The sequence below is a fragment of the Bombus pyrosoma genome, linkage group LG1 (genome assembly GCF_014825855.1).
Source record: "Bombus pyrosoma isolate SC7728 linkage group LG1, ASM1482585v1, whole genome shotgun sequence".
Lineage (NCBI taxonomy): Eukaryota > Metazoa > Arthropoda > Insecta > Hymenoptera > Apidae > Bombus > Bombus pyrosoma.
This window is the reverse complement of record NC_057770.1, coordinates 8,493,337-8,515,205: the sequence shown is the minus strand read 5'-3', so window position 1 is coordinate 8,515,205 and position 21,869 is coordinate 8,493,337. Positions and strand designations below refer to the sequence as shown.

The following is a 21,869-nucleotide window of genomic DNA, read 5'->3' as shown; positions in this document are numbered from 1 at the left end:
ATTTAACGAAGATAGGAATAAAAGTTTCGTAATTAATTCGTATCCAATAAACTGAAACACGTTATATACAATTTTCTATGGTTTACTTGTTATCTAAAAGCATAGAAACTTTTTTAAATCCACATTCCATTTATTTATTAGGATCCCATCAACTTACATTTAAACCTTTCTTTCTTCTTTTCTTTTAAACAGATCACCTAAAATTCCGTTTCCTCTTCCTTAACATTTAAAATAAAATTTGACTGAAAATTAAATAGATGTTCGATTACAAATACAAATTAAACAAACGTTTTTACTAAAGATCAATAGATCATTTTTATTTAAAGTATACTTCTACTAATATTCTGTAAAAATGCTTGAGAAAAAGAAAGATTCGTGTAAAGAATTCGTTGGAAATATATTAGTTAGTGCGTTGTGCGAACGAACGACGTGCCACGATAAATCTTCTTGACAGTCCAAATCTTCACGAAAAACATCAGACATTTTGCTGTGAAAATCGTTTATCTCCTGTTATATGAGCTAAAAAGAATACGACTGACCGATGAACAATGAATGTCATATGTCATTTCTCAGCTTCGATATTATATTTGTCCGTGTTCATTTTTGAACATAATTTCTTCTACTTTATTGTTATTGTATGAGCTGTCTTTTATTTTGTCATCTTTTGTTTCGTTTTCTGATATCAATTTACACTTCACATGCCTGCTGTTAGCTCAAAGATCTATTTATGGGAATTGCTTGACCTTTCTTTTTGTCACGTTTTTTGCTGAAAAACTTTTGAATTAATTATTATTTCCTTCCCAATTTTAATCTATCTATAGATTTTTTACCAAGAATTTCTTAATGCAAATTCACGTTCCTGCGTTGTTGTTTAAAATGTGAAATATTTATTTATTGCAATATTATGTCATTATTCTCTTTTAGTGTTTTATAGAGTATTGTATAGCTTTGTTCATAGTTTATACTTTATACTTTATTGCATAGTTTATTTATGGCTTTAGTTCTATTGTCGTTTAATACTGATCATAACTTCCTTGGACTATTTTATGTGTGTTGTTATACACACAAATTCGTATTTATTTAGATTGGACACGTGCATAAAAATTGTATACATGAATCTAAGTCTGAGCAATGCCACCGTCTATTTTATGTCGTATGATTTTTCATGAGAAAAATATTGAGAGTCCCAGTTTTTTCAACAAAATTCAGTCAGCATATTCTAGGAATAAAAATTAAAATAACAACAAAATGTTGTATAAACGTAGGCTTAAGTTACAACAAAGTTACGAAATAACAACAAATTAGGTTTTCGTTGAATATATTGTTTAAATGTGTATCATATTCAACCATGATGATGGGTGAAATCGATTATGTGATTTTCAAGATTATCAGATTTTACTTGAATATGCGAATATACTTATATATATAGAACTTGACTTCTTTTGTTCGACGAAAAGTAATACAAGAGGCAAAACTTTCACAAAAAGTTATGAAATCTATTCCAAGAAATAAAGAACGCAATAAAGACAACAAAGACGTAGATATACGGGTCAAAGTGCGTCGTATAAAAGTATAAAAACTATATAGATATTGAATTTTTTTAGAATTTCCGTAAAATAAACTACCATTCCGTGTCCAGGATAAAAAAGCTTGTACAAATACTTCTTTTCGCAGATATTTTTAATCTTTTTTCTTTTTTTTTTGGGGGGAGGACGGGCGATATTCCGTTACATAAGCAATAATAAATAACTTCTTTGTTTTAAATTTTAATAACATTTTGTACAATCTGTAGCAACAATATCATTTCATTTCTGCGAATTAAATAACTCCTATATGAAATATTTGTACACAACAGTTTTTTTTCCATATCCTAGTCTCTTTGCGAATAGAATAAATATGATTTACAATATTTATTGTTCCGAATATAATTATGATACGAGCGTAATAATTAAAGTATTTGAGAGAGAGACAGCAATGTAAAATAAATAGCTTGTCCTAAAATCGAAAGTGACGTCATTTCTGGAATTAATTGTAAATGCAACGAGTTCAATATTCATCTCTGGCAAAATAATTTCAAACATTGACATATTGATACATGGCTACCTATATCTCGATACATATTTAATTCTATTTTCTACTCTTTCGAATAATACAGAATTTCTATCAATTTCTAAGAAATAACGATTAATAATTTTACTAACTAAAAAGTTAATTAAAGAAAGCAGCAAACTAATATGTGATAATACGAAGTGTAACTTATTCTACGTGTGATTCTCCTGTCTCTAGAGTTTGAAATATGTGATTTAGGTGTCCGTTTCACGTCTCAGATTTCTCACGTCATTTTCAGTCTATTGTAAGAGAGTCATACAAGATGTTAGGTTTTCTCAAGCGACGTACTACGGCATTTAGGAACACCCGCAACATTAAGCTGCTTTACTGCTCGCTTGTTAGGCTGCGTTTAGAATAAACTTCGACGATCTGGTCATCGTGTCAAGTAACGTACAGGCAGCTGTTGGAAAGAGTGCAACACAGGTTTCTCAGATTTGCCTCTTTCAAGTCGGGAAGGAATCCAGAAATGGATGTTACGGACCACAACTACTCACCGATCTCGTGTAGTTTGAATCTTAAATCTCTTGAATCTCGTAGGACTGCGGTCGACTTAATCGTACCATGCTAAATTGATTAATAGCTTTACACATTGTCCGAAAGTCTCAAAGTTAATTAAAATTTACGCATCGTCGAGATCATTTAAGTTTACGCGAAAACTTTCACTACTTACGTTTATTTACTTTTTGCTTTTATTTATTTTGCTATTTGCGTACCACTTATATTTATAAGCGAATTGTCTCCGATCAATGCTAATGAGCTTTGTATGTTGTTCGACCTTTTCACCGGATTTGCAAATACTTTAAAGATTTCTGTACTTAAGCTTTTATAAATTGTATCGATCTTATTCCGCACGCTATTCAGTTTACGAACACTAACGGGGTTCGCCAGTATATCAATAAATAAAGAAAGAAATATTCAAGTGTAATTAGAGAAACAATTTACAATCTTAACTTTCACTTGATTACTTTGAGATATAAACATTCATGGAAGTTTAGATTACTTAATTTGAAGATATTTAATCGCATCTTGCACTTTGTATTTTATGCGACGAGAATTGTTAACGGTACCTATTGTTTAGATAAAGAATATAAATTAAATTGAAAATTTTATCCTAAAGTGATGTGATGAACCATGATTCGACGATATCAATTAAGGGTTAAACAAGCACGATGTAAAATTTATTATGAATAACCAAAATATAAAAACACGAACCTGTGAAAGTGCAAATAACTGTAACATCGAATTTCGAATAAATTCCGGACGTAAATTCTTTGCAATTTGATGGTTTGTGAATTCTTGAATTTGAGAAAGTAATCCAACGTTCTGCAAAATATTCCAATTTTTCGTAGCAATGCGATTTTGAAGAGTTCGGGGACTGGAAGCGTAGGTGGGAAAATGCCAATGAGGATTTTTTGGGCGATGTCCTGAATTTTGCATACGTTATGCACAAGCTTGCTGCATAGAATATGCAGCCATGCAATGCAGAAACGTTGCACGCGTGCTTAAATTGGGAAAACGAGTCCTCAAACGGTTCGTTTACGGCCTTTCGTGATCTGACATCCTCGAATTTTCGATGTGTCAATCGTAGTGATCGGAGGACAGGGAGAGATCCTGAATTTAAATCCTCCAATTTCAATCGGAATTTCGGTGATTTTCTGGTCATCAAGTGGTAGATTTTTTACGTTAATCCCAAAGCAGCAAAAAATCACGTACGTGTCATAAATATAAAATTCTGTAGCTGTTACATTTTAACAACAGCGTTACTTTAGCACTGTGTAACTAAAAAGCTCGTTTATTATTTAGCAACGATGATTATATTTTTCGATGAACTATGTGTTGCCTTGTAAAAAGCATAATTACACAGTTCACCGTTGATGAACGGAAAAACGTATTGAAAAGAGAGAAGCTTAACACGGAATTATGAATAGTGTTTTCGAAACGAAACAAAGGATCCCAGAATTTTTAATAAGTTTTTGGTTTACTCGTTTATAACAGTTTAAGTATCAGTTCACTTACAACTTTCAATTTTATTAAAAATGAGTAGATGGAAGATGTTAAATGCTTTGAATAATCCTAATTTGATTGAGGGCTTGTACAAATAAAAATATAAGTTATGTAACAATTATCTTTATGTAGATTATTTGGTTATTTAATTTCATGGGTAATTATTATTGTGACATCAGCAATTTCACGTGCTAATCGCTCTAAAAAAATGTGAAATTTAAGACGAAATACTTATCCTTTACGTGCTGTATAGTACATATACATGCTTACTTACAAAAAGGCCGAGATTCCTTCCGTTTATTCCGTCTCTTCTTCCTTGAGTGCCCGAAGTCCGGACAATTTTCTCGGAGTTCAAACGACTTCCTTCCTTTTTTCCCTTCTGTCTCGTTTGATAATATGGGAAGTAGGGAAGAAACGAAGATCGTGACAGTCCAGCCGATAAATTACGAAGTTAAAGTTGCCTCGCAAGCCCCGTTTTTTCGACTTAACGATATTAATAGCACCAGTGGAGATATTAATCTTCCCGACTGTCACAAGAACGAGAACAGACATTCGGTGTACATGCGCAGAAAAATGAACGGCTGTGGAAGATATCGTGGAATAATTTCATAATTTTCCTTGAACTTGACTCTCGAAGTTTAGTCGAGATAATCCCGCTCAGACCACTTGTCGTATTTTCTTCCTTAAATTAGAGAAAATTACTAAAATACAGAGAGAAACGTAATGAAATAATATGTGTGTCGTTTGTTTTGTGTCTTTAGCGTAATATTTTTGACATTTTATCGGACAAAATTAATAATCAGATAGAAAATTAAATGGAGTAAGTGGTGAACTAGGAAGAGGCGGTCGTATGGTGTTTCTTAAACATATTTTAATTCCATAGGATCCATATATATTTTAAATGTGATATTTTCTAAATATATAAACTTTATTTACAATTAGATGTAGTTTAAAATAATGTAATAAAATCTTAATATTGTTTTAAATTATCTGAAGTAATTTCTATTCGAGAACATTTTCATTTAGATCAGAAGAAGTGATCGTAATATCTATTTCTATAACAGTCAACAACTTTTTATAAGTCAAAGGGGAAACTCCAAGTAAGATATATTGTATCTCTATAATTAAATTTGGAGTCACATCTTCTCTTTAAAAGTGGATTAAGTGAGTTTGCGAATAAGACAGGGCCATAAAATATGATCTTGAACTTAATGAAGTATAAAATATAATCGATTTATTTTAGCCTCAATTTGACGTTTCACTAATTGTGACCTTTCATATAATGATCCAATAATCTGAGAAACTTTCCTGCAGCTAATTAATTTTGTAAAGTCAATCCTGCATACGTTTTGTTTGCTGATAAGAGCAGAGAGAGTTAATAATACTTAATTAGTTTAAACAAATATGACTTTAGATACAATTATTTGCTTTTTAGCTGTCTTATTTATTTCATCTTGATTTTAATTATTTAGTAATTTAATTTACTATAATATAAATATATAATTGAAACTGATAACTACCATGGCTATCATATATCATTATGCAACAATTATCTGCGACTTTTTAAAAATAATTGCTTAAAAAATTCGGCGTTTTGATGAAAAAAATTTAATAGCATGGTAGCCATATGAAATCGACACGGAGGATTATTGTGTCACCATGTAGGAGATCCTCTTCTGCCGATTCACGTTTTGTATGTAAGTGTGCACCTTCCATTAAAGAATTACGACACATATCGGAAATATGACAATGGAAGGAGGAGCATATTGGCAGAAGCGTCATGATTTTCATTTTCGATACTTCAAAAGAAGATTTGATGTAGAAATAGTAATGGTACGTGATAGGGCTACAAATATGTTATCACTTCAAACATTTGTTATAAATTGCAATGATTAACCTGAATGATTGAATGAATCTACGATATCATTTTGGTGGTGGATCTAATATGAAATGGGATATAAAACAATTTTACTAATTTACAAATTTCCTTCTCGTGTTAATTGATAGTATTGAAACGCGTTTGCATCATAAGTGCCATTCAAAATGATCTTGTATATATCTATAACAGTTTTATGCGGTTCGTTGCAAGAGTTCCAGTCGTGTGGAATAAATGATTAATTCTGGGAATATTATACATTCCGGAGACACAGTTGAGAATTCAATTTAGATATGCACGTGGCTTGGAGATGCTGAATACTTGGTGGTTGATGGAATGATTTCAATTTCGTCGACAACACGTGTTTGCTGCATAGAAAATACATACTTGTCATGATATATGTAGTATAAATAATGAATACGAATAATGTACATTTTACACATATCAAATAATCATATTATAAATAAGCTGTTGATAAATGTACTAGCATTTCAGTAGTATAACATTAAATTGACGTTCCTAGGGGACAAAATTAAATTCTGCCTTTCTTTTCTTGAAAATTTTTCTTAATGAAGCTGCTTACTTAATAATCAATAATTAAACATATATATATATATATATAATTTACTTGATGCCATTGCATAACTAATCAACAAAATATAATTATCTTTATATTGTAATTTTTCCTTAGAATTTTTTATACATTATTATTAGAATTGTATACGTTAATCCTATTTTCACAATTTCGTTGTTGCTTGTCATGGAAATTCAATTCTCCGAGGTTACGAAAGTATTTGATTATAACTTTGTCACTGAAGTGAAGATAGTACTAAGTTCTTTGCAGTATATGCTATCTTCTCAGTCAATAGAAACCAAGATCCGAGAAAACAAGGGGCCAATTAGTACGGATGATGGCTAAGGAGACGATGGATTCTGCTGCCTGTCCAAAACAGATATCTGACACGTTCTCTGTACCGGTTAGCACGATTCTCGGGCACGTTTATGCCACCCGGAATCTTCATTGATCGTATCTTGCTTCGAATTTCTATGAGACCCGATTATGATGTAAAGCTTCAACGTGTTCCGAAGAAATCCTCTTAGGAATTTGGGTTATCTGAAAAAAGAAAAATGAAAAACGAATTAAGAGTCAGCGTTTAAACAACAGAATTCACCGTCCCAGTTTTTCCTATATCAAATATTCAAATGCGTGTGTATACCTCCGTTTTAGTGAAGATTATGAACTTCAATAAAATTTTGATGCAACATCCAATTGTACAATATAACGAGCATTGTCATTTTTTTTACGTACATAAAATATTTATGTAGAATAATTTTGTTAATTCAAAGCGTTTGTCACAGATGTATGTTATACATGCGCCAGTTTCACGTCTGTTTATTTAAGTTTTATTACAATTTACTATGATTACATGTAGGAGTTAAAATATGTATATGAACGATGGTACTTATAAGCCTTCAGCTATAGTCATTTTTATCTATCCTTTGCTGATAAAATAAATTTTATTTGATTTTGTAAAATATTTCGATCAGATTAACTTTAAATCTACACCGTTATATATAAAGTATTTTCCCTTCTTGTGGAAACATAGTAAAGATTTAATTAAATTTTGAAGTAATGTTCTAATTAATTCAGTCGAAGTTATTCGATTTTAACGGACATGTTTTGTAATAAACTGAATTTTCTTCAAGTTGAGGCACTTCTAAGATTTTGTCCAAGTTGTTTATAGCTATACGAGTCCTTATTGTCATTATTCATTGGAGAAGTCATTCGTACTATTTTCACATTAAACACACAAAAATTACGTGTACTGTTCAGAAACTTTGTTTTACGCAAATTATACGTATATGTAGTATCGGGGAAAAGGGCCTAAGAAATATTTAGTGAACCATAAACAATGTCCCGAGTGCCGAGGTGCCGATGGGCCCATCAATGTGTTGTCGGTCCTTCAATTAAATAGTTTCGCAGAAAAGGTCTACGTGACCCTGGCCATGAGCGGTTGCGGAACATGTGCGTGGGGGGTCTAAGAAAAGACAAGAGGGATGCGAAGGCAGAGTTAGTTGTTAGTTAAGAAGACGAAAAGAATCAATCGAGAAGTCAGAGAGTGTGAGTTGCGTTGTCAATATAGTGTTGCTAGCGTTGTCGAGAGAGTGTGGTCCGCGTGAGAGAGAACGTTGGATCCGTTGTGGCGAGAATTGTCCAGATCGTAACGTGTTATTGCGATTAGTTCATATTAAACTATCATCGTTTTTCTGCTATATCTGTACAATCCATTCATTATAAATAAATAACAAATATCAGGATATAATAACAATATATTCCATAGACGATGTTACATATATAGGTCGAAACTGTACACGGTCGCATAAGAACAAGCATTTTTATCGTTGCAGTTTTTCGCTCCTTCCATCGTTCTCGAAGTCGATAAAAGGCTTTTTTATCCTTTCGCTCTCGCGTTATTGGGAAGTAGGTCATCCATTAGTTGGTTAACTGCGCTGTTTATAGATTTTGTCTTAACGATGATGGCATGTCAAAATATGCAACTGGATATAACAGCAAGTTGAACAAATTTATATCAATCGCAACAACCTTTCGTTTCGCTTTCTTTATTCTTTCTTTGTTTACGAGAGTTAAACGAGAGTGTTTAAGAATAAAAGTTAGTAGACAAAATAGCAAGAAGGAATTGTAGTTGTAATTGGTCACAGTATTTACAAGAATATTTGAATATATTCATCTAATTTTGTTCATCTTGCAAGGGTGTGTTTTATTAAATGTAATGAAACCTTTCTTCGTAGAGACGCTAAATAAACAAATATAGATTATGCTGTTGATATTGCTACGACCGCGAATATACAGTTTGATATGTGATATTACATGACTTCGGAAGACCCGGAATTGCCTAGAAAATAATCATTTAATCATGTGCTATATAATATAGTATATCTTATAGCGAAATAGGGTCAAATTATAATTTCTAGCAAGCACTGCGGAATATATGCACCAAAACCCAGAGGAAATTTGCAACACGCAACAATATGATCCAAAGTGGGTGCATCGATCATCTTCTCCTCTCACGTTATAAATCATATATAACGAATGTAATACAAAAATAAAATACTGTGATTTATCAGAGGAATAATAAAAATATTCAAATATTGACATTAAACCAAGAAATATTTCATTATCCAAAGTTTAATCGGTTATTGTTTTCCCACCTATTTAAAAATAATTATAGGTACAATTATAATTTTTTCCACGGTCGTTTACCACTATTCACACAGTTTTCCATTATTCAGAAGCTTTCGATCATCGGAATCGCCCGGACAAAAGTGATCGCTGATTAATCCAAGTATCGAGGTAAAAACTCAGAGCGTTTTAGTGCTTGAAATCGTTATTCAACGCACGCAACGCACAGTTGTATAAGTCGGTATGGTAATGCGCTGAATCATAATAATCCTCTTTTAGAAAGCTATCCCCTATTTTTCGTGAGCGATTCGCTACCGGTGTTTCGAAAAATCCGAATGGCATACGAATCGCGACGGACAACAGGATCGGAGACTGAACTGGATTGGACTAGTATGTTTAGCCGAGCATGTAGAGCATGTACACCAGAGAAAAGGATTCCTTTCTGTCGGAGGAGTGTACGTATTTCGGCGAATAATACGGTAAACGCTAAAAAAGGAGCTTGAAACCCGTCACCCCGGAAACCAGCTTCCAACGTCTTTTGCATCAAAGGCACGCGGCTTGAAGCACACTTCAACGAGCGCGTTAGTCAGTGGTACACCAGTCGAGAGCTTTATAGCACACCGCGCTAGAACTGCCAACTTTGAAAAAAACGTTACGCTTTTGCAAGATTTTCAATATCATATGATTCCGTATTTGTACGTACGTGTATAATATGTAAGTTTTTGTCCATTAGTTTATACAACGATTCATTTAGTATTCGGACATCAAGGTGTTCGACAGATTATTATTCTATATGTATATTTGTTTACAACGATTGTTAACATAATCTATGATATAGAGTTTAATATAATAAAATACATATGGTAGGTACGCTTAGCGGGAACATGGAATTTTATTTATTTTACTTAGAAACTTAGCTTTTCTAGCATTTAATTTGAGTATGAGCAACCAAGTTGGCAATTTGTTAGCTTTAGCGCTCTCCTACAATCGATTTTTCGTATCCTGTAGCAGTAAATCTATGTGACGCATATTTTTACTTACAACTATTCGCGACTTTACTGGAAGATTAAAGTGGAGTCTTTGTCTCAACAACGTAAGTAGGATGTACAATAAATCCTCTTATATAATAAATCTGAAGTTTCCTATTTTGCGTGTCGTATTGTGAAATATAATGAAAAGGAATATGCTTACAAAGGAAGTTGCATACCTAACTATTTTTCTTCAATGATAATTTCGAATGTAAGAGGGTAAAATTTCATTCCAAGACTTTTGAATACCGTTCGCTTAGTATTCGCTTCGTTTCAGTAAAGCTTCGTAGTTAGTTAGCTCATCTTCCTAATATTTCTTAAGGTCTGCCTTTCTCAGTAGAAAAGCACGGCTCTCTTGTTTCACTTTGTATGACCCGAAGGTAAGAAAGATCTAATGAGTAAACCGTATTACCGTGGAGAAACAACCAGAGAACATGGTGTGGAAAAAATTTTATAAAATTTTATGTTTTGTCGTTAAAACCTATAATGCAAGGAGCTTCATTGACGTATCTAAGAACTGCAAATGTTCTTTAGTATCTCAGTACATATGTATACATCTAAATTCTTCTTGCAAATATGTAGAATTATATTATGTATTCGTATCTTTCACTCTGTATATGTATACCACACTGATATCGATATAATTTTACAAAATGAGTGATATAAGAAATATTAAATTTTTAATATTAAATATTAAATTATTAGTAACTATATCAAATTTTTCGAGATAGAATTTGTATTATTACTGTATTATGAGATTTTTATGTTTTAATAGATAAATTTAAATATATTGAAAATTAAAAATTAAATAAATCTCGATATAAATAAAACTTAGGGATCAAACTTGTTGCTTGACCTCTGAACTCGTTGGCAAAGTTTCTTGAGTACATCACTAGTCACTCTGTTTGTGTATATGAATGTTACAACAGCGATAAGAAACCAATTCTAATTACAAGGCGAGATAGATTACAACATAACGGAAAAGCTGTTTCCATGGAACAGTTCAAGAAAAACAAAACAAAATCAGTGGAATAGTTCGAAGTGTAGTGGATGTGGTAGCAAACGTATGCACTCAAAATATCCTAGACACCACATGTCAGAACCGCAATTGGAAAGGCCATATTGCGCAGAGGTTTCTGCACGAGATAGATACTTGGCTATCCGAACGATAACAGTCGCGTATAGAAATAGGCGAATTTATACCCAAACAGCTATACAGAAGAAAGCAATCAAGTTTCAGTGCAATATACTGAATCATCATACAATATACCGGACCATACACAACTGTGATCGGAAATGATAGATAGAAACATGTCGATCAACTAACACATCTAATTCTGGATCCGTGAGTAAAGACATACACGAAATGGCAATAAGCACGAACAAAATAAATCTTTTCCTTTTCTCCCTTATCTCTTTTTCAGGGAGGGTAATGTCGAGGAGTTCGAGAGTTTATATTAATTGTCAAGCGGGAAGAGCGTGACTATCAATTTTTCTCCGTCTCTTCGCACACACGATCGAGGTCAGGTAGTTTTATACAAACCCCTAAATTCGAATCACATCGTACCCTAAAGTTCTATACCAAATATAATAGCAATTGTACAATAGAAAATAGTGTTTCAATTGTTGTTATCATCACAGCGTATATCAGTAAAAGTAAAAGTAAACTTTGAATCTCTCGATACCATAGAATATTTAGAAATAATATGAGGAAATATTCTTGTAGAAATGGTGGAGATATTTTAAATAGATAAAATGATTGGCTCATCCTACATATACAGAAGGTTCCGTTTTATTAAACAATTATCATAAAACATACTTGAGTTTCCAATATTGCTTGATTGCGCATCATTCGAATTTTATGTGTTGATAACTTCGAAAGAGCATGTGGTGAACTGATACGAAGAGTCAGTGGATTCATTACGGCAAAGCAAAATCGATACGCTTAACATTTTGAAATAGGATATTAACACCTGGTGGACATATTGATCGCGCACCTACTCTTTTCTTCTGACGTAATAATCGCAAGTTTGTTGGTATTGTCTCTGTATTTTGTAAAAATACAAATTTCAACGTAAATTTATGTTCAAATAATATTTTTCTGGTTTCTACTCGTATTGACGAAATTTGGTTGGAAAAACTTGGAATACGCGTAAAAACGCGTACAGTACTTGTTCGTTATAGTATAATGCAGGAATGTAATTGTCCTTGGCATTAAAACGAGACAAAATTTTTATAATAACGTTAAATATTTTGTGTGAATGGAATAACACTTTTAATAGAGATTTTATACGTTTTATGTTTTGTCTGAAGCCTAAATGTAGAAGTTCATCGGTGTGAAAACTTTTCTACATATTCTTGATATTTTGAGTATTTGGACGAATGCTTTAATAAATGGAAGTTCTTATCGTTAGCGAAATGTCATTTAAGAGTAGCTTATCGAATGCCTTCCAAATCATTGGAGTGAACTTAATGACAATAGATTGTGGCCGCATCTATCTCGAAAATTAATGATCCTAAATGTTTTTATATGCAGATAACGTTTTGCATTAAAGTCCAAGAACTAGGGACAACGAGTACAAACCGAACAAGAAACTCGGAACTATAGAAATGATTCTATTCTCAAAATTACCATTTCCTATATATATATATACAACTGTTTTAATTGTCACTTTATTAATTTTATTTTAATTTTCAACTTTGCTACATTATTTATACAATTCTCGTTTAAAATGTAATTTTATTCCAGCTGAAATACGAAAAAAATACATGAAATAATTTCTATTCTAGCTGAAATGTATTTAAGAATATCAGCTTTAAAGCTATCTTTTCGTCAAGTATGTACTTTAATATGACCCTTTATCTAAAAGTAATTGTATATTATATTTGTTTCAACGACTGAGAGAATTCTGAAAGGTTTATGTGTTTAATACTTTTATACCTAGGAAAGAACGAAATGTCTATTTACCATTCAAGTCAAGCTAGCTATTTTGCTTAAAAATATTATTAGTTAAAATAAGATATTTATTCGGATACCACGCAAATCCAAATTGAGAATTGTATTACACTTTATCCCAATATTTGCTGAGCGGTGAAATTAAATTAATTAAATCCGGAGATTAAAGTAATACAAATATCTATACACAACCGTTCGAAGAAACTAAAATCTTTTTCCCTTTTTCTCTCTCTCTCTGTTCTCTTCCTCTTCTTGTCTCTGTAAAGATCGTAGAATTTAATTTTTTAATTCGGTTCTCAGCAGGATTCTTGATAATTCGCCACTGATGTGAAAAGTTCGCATTCAGGAACATAAATATAAAAAGTACACTAAAAAATTATCAATAACGATCAACTAAACTTTGTAACTTTGTCATAAAACGGTTAAAATATATTGAATTCGCTAATTCATAATTCGATTAATTATTATCTCTGAAGAAAGCTATAAACACTGGCGGTTTTATTACGAACTTTGCCATTTCATCTGCAACAATCTAATAATATACGAGCAACATTTGTATGATACTTTTATTACTCAAACGTATAATTTGTAACATCGAGAGAAATCATTTATTGCATTCACGCAATCGCGATTAAAAATGTACTTTCAATCGGCGCCCTCAAACAAGTTGATTAACAGAAATTGATTTGTATTGCCTAAATATTTCCTATATATTGCTCATGGAACTAATTAGAAATATTACGTTATTAATTATGCTCATTTCGCGAGCATGGCCTAGTAAGTTCGAAAACCACAAATGGGATTTATTCCCTCGAGTTTATATTCTGTTCAACTTGATAAATTACTTCATTCCATTTGAAATTACTTTGCAGCTTATCCTTCAAATTTCTCATCAGGAACGCTTACCTAATTTATTTCTACGCTATTTCTCAACTTTTTCAGCTTCTTATAAATCAAACACTCGGTGACTGTAGAGAGTGTTATTGATAATTATACCTGGAATTGCTATGATTGTCACTATACGATACTCGTGCAATATGCGGTTATGTATTAACTACAATTCAATGACAGTTACAGAAATGTATCACAAGAAATATCATAATCTGTCATACTTGTTGCGAATATAATGAGAAGAGCTTGAGAGAAAGAAAAGAAATAGAAAGGAACTTGAAAGGATGGTTTATTTGATTAAGCTAAAAAAATTGTGAACCGCCGAGTGGAGCAAAATAAGTGAAATAATGATCGAATTTAGTACCAATGGAATATTTATTATGCTTTGAACAAGTAAATATTTATTATAATTATAGTATATAATTTAAAAATGATAAGAAACAAGACGCGGTAGTATCTTGCAACTATGGTAATATGCTAGCGAATAAAAGGTATATTATAAAGTAGTAAAGTTTGTTTAAACCAAGAAAAAATCTTTCTTGCAATATTTTTTAATCTTCACTTAGAACGAAGGACTAGAACATGGCCCAGTTATTAAAACAGTCTTGCACATAATTGGCAAGTATGCTTGAATAACGATTTAATTAAAATACTTTAATTTCATTCGAAATACACGACAAACACAATTCTGATGGATTCTATCAGAAGGGATCGTCACGTCGGAAATTCTTCGTTGTTTGACCCAGATACGATTAAAAGAATTTGCTGGTTAAAATGTCCTTATCTGATACTTCATGAAAGTTTCATTGGAACATTTAGCTGTTGTTTAAGAATAGCGAACATTTCCTTCGTTTAAAAAAGACATTCTGACAATCGTCAGTCGAATAGTTTCGGAATGCCGAAGATGTTCTGTTAAAAAGGAATTCTTAGCCAGCCTGTGCTGGAAATAATTTCAGTTCTTAACTAGTCTGTGCTGGAAACAATTTTAATCCTTAAATTGTCTTCAGCTACTGTGTAAAAATCATTTATTTACTCGGATTACAAATTAATTATCAGGCATATTTAGAAACCTTTAATATCTTTCCAGGCACGAGATATATATTTAAAAAATCATAAATTATTAACGATAAGCTATTTAAAAAAACGACGCTCTCATAAATTATGAAATATTTAAATATACACTGAAATATGATAAAGAATAATTTTATAGGGCAGCGACAAATTTGTAAAATTCTTGTATCAAATATTAGCACACTCAATTGATTATTTTAGTACGAAAAAAATATTAATATGATATTATTAGTAAATGCCTAAGAAAGTAACTGTGAATGTAATTAAATAGGTAATGATATTGTTTTTTTAAGATGAAATGCTTTGCTATTCGAAGCTTAGGTTTGGGAAAATCATACCAAACTTATGGTTAGCTTAATAATTGAATTTTCTGGGCACATGAACTATTGAACTTCCCGTAAGAAATTCCCTTTGACTAATCAGGGAACGGTAATGACTTGTTACGTTTATAATTGGGTGAAGGTATCAACTTGAGAATTAGTTTCGATTAAGCTTCATTAAACTTTAAAAGTCTTTGTTCGATAATCTAGGGATTTAGAAATTCGATTATAAAAAGTAATATAAGTAATACTTTATTCGATTGTAGATACAATCGAGTTTCTTTCGTTTTTTTGTTATCATAGATGATAGTATTTAGCTCACAGATAGTATTTAGGAGTTGTAAATTCAATCAGTAAACAATAGTTCAAAATAATATTAGATTAATAATAACAGAAAATTAAAATCATTTCTATTTTTTTGTGAGATATTATTTTCATCACGCAATGGAGCTATAAATATTTTGATGATGAAAAGATTCACGTGTATAATATACCAACTAAGATGAAATTAGTTAATGAATAATTAATGCTATTTGCAATTTAAATTCAGTAGACGAAAAGAGATGCTCATTGTTCATATAATTACTTTGTTTGTCATTACACTTGATTATAGCCATGATGAGGTAAATAACTTGGTATTTATTGTTTGTAAAATACAGCTGTAGAGATAATGATTCAAAGACAATTTGAATCCTTTAATTATTTTCATTATTTAGAGATTGATTAAGTTTTCCATTTTATTACAATTCAGTAATGATTCTCTGTGAAGGGTTGCATTCAGTTCATAAATTTAATTATATCAGAGTGTCTCATAGAGTTTCATTTCTTCCAATGTGTTTTATGACTTAGTTTACATAGCATAAATATTATTTATTCATTTCTTTTCTTTAACGTGTTAAAAATAAGTCCATCGTCAGTTTCTTCACGTATTATACTTTTGTTATAGCCTTTTGATAAAACTTTTAAAGACTTTTGTTGAAACTTTAGCACCATTTCTAACTGTAGAACATGATATCAAAGTTTGTATGAAAACCTGTGGGACACCCCATATACAAAGTTATCTACACCTTGCAGCGATAAACATTCGCATGAAACAACATTCTTTTTGACTTTTGAGAAATAAGTACTTTCTGTCGACAATGTAATTTAAATTGAAATTATAGTAATTTAAAGTGAGATATAGAAAGCGAAGTTGTTTGTGTCGCCAAAATTAAGTATCAAGTAAGTAATAACACATAAACCATTTCAAGAAATAGCCACACATCTAAAGCTTTCACAACATATAATACAATTATCGAAATTGGAGCTTCTGGATGTAAACCGTGTCTTCTCCGAAGACACCCCAGTATCGTTATGTTTGTCATTCAATCTTTGATAAAGCTATGTGCAGTCCTGGCGAAATGTCAGAATATATCTTCCAAAAAGGCAGGATTTACAACCGGAAGCTGCAATTTTGGTAATTGCACACATTTCGTTTGCACACTATTTGCGCGTAAATATAATACTACGACACGTTGCAAAAACGTACCGTGTAGAACTGATTTTTATATTTTATATAGTATTCTATATATTGGTGAAAAATATTCGAAAAATATTTCTTTCAGTTTGCAATTCTAGAAATATTCCATGTGCTTATTTTTATTGGGCCACTCTATATAATACCATAGATATAAATTCCATGTAATATTCCATGTAAGTCAAATTTCGACAGTGATAGATTATAATAAGGTATAGTATCAAAGTTTAGTCATTAATCCTTTTTCCCTATGTTACTTACATTCTAGGCGAAAAATGCTTGAACTGGATTATTCGAACGAGTCTAGTTTACATTGAAGAGATTTTTATAAAAACCAGCATTTATTTGAAAATAAAATTTTGGCACGAAACATGTAATATCCTGGAATTTCCTGCTTGAGTGACAGAGTGCAGTTATCTTTTCCATCCTTCAAAATACGTGTTAGAAAACGCATCGCATTATTCAGGATAATTTATTCTGAGTTTAAAATGAAAAGAACGGATTCGAATGGATATTTTAGATAGTTTCGTACATAGTATAATTCTATAAATCTCATTGTCATAGATTCAAATTTTTAATTATAAAAATATCAGATCGTAGAAAATTTCATAATCGGACCTAACATAATTTTACTCGAACCTAATTAATTAGTATGCAAACACTAATATACAATAAATCAATTAGTAAATGCTATATAATAAATACAACAACGGTATGCAAATATTTTTTGCAGCTATTGCATTGAAAAATTGTATCTATTTTATATCACAAAAATTAGTAAATGCAAGATTTTTACTTTTCGTTGTAACTTCTCGCCTGCTACCCTTTTTATTCCTACAGGACGCGCATGGTATACAAGTGTAATAGTATTGGAACAATTTGCTGTAACAATATTTTGCGGAAAGATTTATTAAGGTCACATGATCGCGTCGCTTCGTGCAAACATTGCTACGCATTAAAGATCTACAGCTACATACATACAAACGTGTTATGATTCTGCGAGAATCTAATAGAAGACAGATACACACAATGCTCCTGCGCTTTCAACATAAAACTCATGTGCTCTTATAAAGGTACTAAATTTTCATAAAGTATTGCTTAAACTGACTGATTCTTTCTACAACATTTGGTCGAAATGTAGTGTAAAATCGTCAGATCAAATACCGTGTTAGACGCTTCCTGTTATAAATTGGTTTGACTACGCTGCATACGTTGCGATGCAAAATGCACTGCCTCTACGTACAGGATGCCCCAGCATTCACAGTGCAATCATACGTGATAAAAACGTTGATAGTATACGTGAAATAAAATTTCGTCATGTCATGCTTCAAATAACTTGATTTTTTCGAAAACGAAGCATTATATAAAAAAAGCGTCACATGAATCGTCCCTTTGCCAATTGTACCATGACCGTTGCGACACACTGTATAGATACACGCACAACATCGCCCATAAATATTACATTTGCAAACCTTCACATTATTGTAAACATACAGAGTGTCCGTGTTTAACAGCCAAATTTTGCAGATATATTTTATGAATGTTGTTCGCGTTTTCGATGTTTGCACGTCACGACGCCCGTATCAACGCGTGCTTCCTGCTTTTTACTTTCGCGTTCCTTCCACACTTATCGCGTGCGATTTCGGGAAGGTCCAATCCTAATCAATTTCCATCTTGTACGACAGCCATAGATCAATCGTTAGGATAATCAAAAAACGGTCTTCTTCGCTCGGACTTGTTTTCGATTAGCGAGCCGTTAGAGTGTCGTTGATACGAGTCTATCGCATTCGTATCGCGTGAAAATCTCACTTTTTCCAAATCTAATCGCGTCAACTTGTCTTTGCGAAAGTTTTAACTCGGGCGGTACATTCGTACAAAGTACAAGTTTATAAATGCAAGTTTGATGTATCATTTTCGTCAAAGTTCTCCGGTTACTTCGCCGAGTCTTCGTCGATTTACTTCACGCTCAGCGTTAAACAATCCCGGCGCCTCTGCAAATTGGATTCTGCGGTCAGCGGTCCGTTATGGTACAGGTATAATTAAGCATAAAAGTTCCTCGAAGCTTTACTAGAAAGTTTTAATAAAAATACGAAATACAAAGGGAACAATAACGGATTTACGATTACTATGCTATCAGATAAGAATAGGATTAAAATCGACATAGTCATTAGCTACTGAAAAAGATTCGTTTGGCTTAATGGTTGTAGACTTTTTCCTTTGGCGATATTTAAAAGGAAAGATCTCTGCGAACAAGCCGGCCATAAGTCAGCACTTAAAGCAATTAAAGTCACAATATTCGTCAGGAAATTGAACAAGTAATACATGGAACGTGTTACGAGAAATATTATTGATGTGCGCACATACACGTGTTTGTAAAACAGCTAGAAATGGTCATTTGGCCAGTATAATGTTTCATATGTAATTGACAGAATGATGCAATGAAGTAAAAAATATCCATTGATAAAAGATATACAGCGAAATATACTTTGGAAGCATGAATTTTATTCGAAAATTCTTACACATATGTTGCGTAAGTTGAAAATAGATTGGAAAAATATAAAGTATGTAGAAATACAGATTAATAGTAATAAAAATGTAGATAACTCAATATTATACGAACCCCATTTTTGTAACATTTCCTTTATAAATTATTTAAAAAGAAAGTGGCGAAGCTTCTTTTACGACACCCTGTGCATACCAGGTGATCTTTGTACGTTACGATGCGATGCATCTCGTACAATGAAACGACGCGTGCCAGCTTCGCGAGTGCACTCTGGCCGTCTACACGCCTCAGCCAAGCTACAAGATAGCGATAAGAGCATCGCGAAGAAAAGGCGCTTTCTTGCTAAAGATAAATACCTACATCGTCATCTCTGAAAATAGCAAATCAATACGTCTAGCCAGTCATCAGCCTTTGTTTCTCATATATTTCCCGAGGTGACCGACCTATTGTTGGTTATCGTCCATTTACGCGTGCCTTTGTCCACCTCCATCGTTTTTCTTTTATCACATCATTAATCGAGTGATATCTAGCTGTTCTTTCAATTTTGTTGTCGTATATTTTTTACGCAACTAAATGATTGATATTCATTTACGTCGATTCAACAGATAGGAATGATTGATAAAATAAGAAAAAGTATTTATCAGAATAATTGGATTTACATACATATATAACGAAATGTTCGAACTTCGATTTTTAGCATTTATTTAATAATTATTTAGTATTTATTTAGTAATTCATTAATTTGTTACGTAGTGTATACAACATCTATTTATGTACCCATATTTGTTTAGGTCACGGAGGTTCGTAACAGAAATATTTTTCCTGGAATTAGTCTAGACCATCGCGAAGGCGATTAACGTCGATCGATTAATAGCCAATCATTTAAGCTAATAATTTTACCTTGCGAGTATTGAGAGGACTATGAATGAATTTCTAGTACTCCCACAGCCGTTGTAAATCCTTCAATTGTATCTATAAGCTGGCTTAATGTTAGTTTCGGAGTGGATCGGAGAAAGCATTGCAACTGGATGTAATACTCTACCTCACAATTTGAATGTTGCTGATAATAACGATTTAAGTTTTAAATTTAATATTAAAATTATATAGATTATTCTTGTTATTGATTTCCTTTCCATTTTCCGTATTAATATTATTTGGGAAGTATTCATATCTGTTATGCGAATTCACATAGGAAAGTATTAGCAATAAAAGCAGAATATGAGTCCTCTATTTACAGAGAAATGAACGATAAATTGGAATATACCTTTATATTGAAATTTACCATATAATTATAGTGATCAATCGTAAATTGTCATCGATCATTTTTATGTTATGAGAAAAATTAGACTCTGTAGGATCCTGTGATTTATATACGCAAAATTATTTTTAAATAAATTCCTCCGTCGATATAACTTACTTTTTAGATGATGGACAGTAATGTCTGCCCTACGTATCAGAAATCAATACAGAGGAATTAATTGAATTGGAATATGAAGTTCTGCTACTTCCTATCTATCTTCCGACCTTGTTCCTACGTATTATTACATTTTCATGTACTTTAATAATTGTTTGCAGCAGAAATATTTTACTATAACGACTATGATAATCGATACATCTTTTTAAATATAGTCTTTTTAAATATACATCTTTTTAAATATACCATTATAAATTAATATATTACATAATCAAATGATGTAATTATTCGTACATTAATCATAGCATCAAATTCATCTTCTTACGAATCACGATCGTTGAAGTGATTTTGCTTTTATCACGATCTGGGATCGTGATAAGACACTTCTAAGTTGTTCTGCTGTTCTTGTACTTGCCGAAACTCAAAAGGATTTCGACCTATCCTACCTCTATCGCTCGCCATTATTTTCTTCGACGATCTTCGACACTTCGCTAACTTTGAATCACTGATAGCACTTTAACCGCGAGCAATTCCAGTATGAGAAAACGGGAATCTCGACTCACCCTTCGAGATGCATCGGTCCAACAGGACCTTTCACGTAATCTCGAGACCCGATCAGACTCCAAAGAAAATATTCTTGCACGTTAAGCCAACTTGATTTGCCAGAATTGTGCGATCGCAGTTGAATTATAATGATTCTTGAGAATATATTATAGTTGTAAATTTATATCGTGACAATGCCGATAAGATTCTCGCATAGTTACAAAAATTCTAGCGATGATGCAAACAAGATGGTCGATTTTAACATTATTCCTAAGTAGGATCTCGGTCCATTATAGATTTGTGCTAACGGTATACAGTCGTTCGTGAAAATCTTTACACATCCCATAAAAGACTCATTTTTACCAAAATAAATTTTATTTCGTTATAAAATGATAGTTAAAAATATTCAGACACATGCATAGGAAAAAATTGTGCT

At 32.1% G+C, this 21,869-nt stretch overlaps 1 protein-coding gene across 2 annotated transcripts in view; it reads left to right on the top strand.

Moving 5' to 3' along the window:
- Window positions 1-21,869, top strand: part of LOC122567113 (Kv channel-interacting protein 1-like) — a 171,819-nt gene that overhangs the window by 21,951 nt on the left and 127,999 nt on the right. The gene's annotated exons all lie outside the window — the stretch shown is intronic.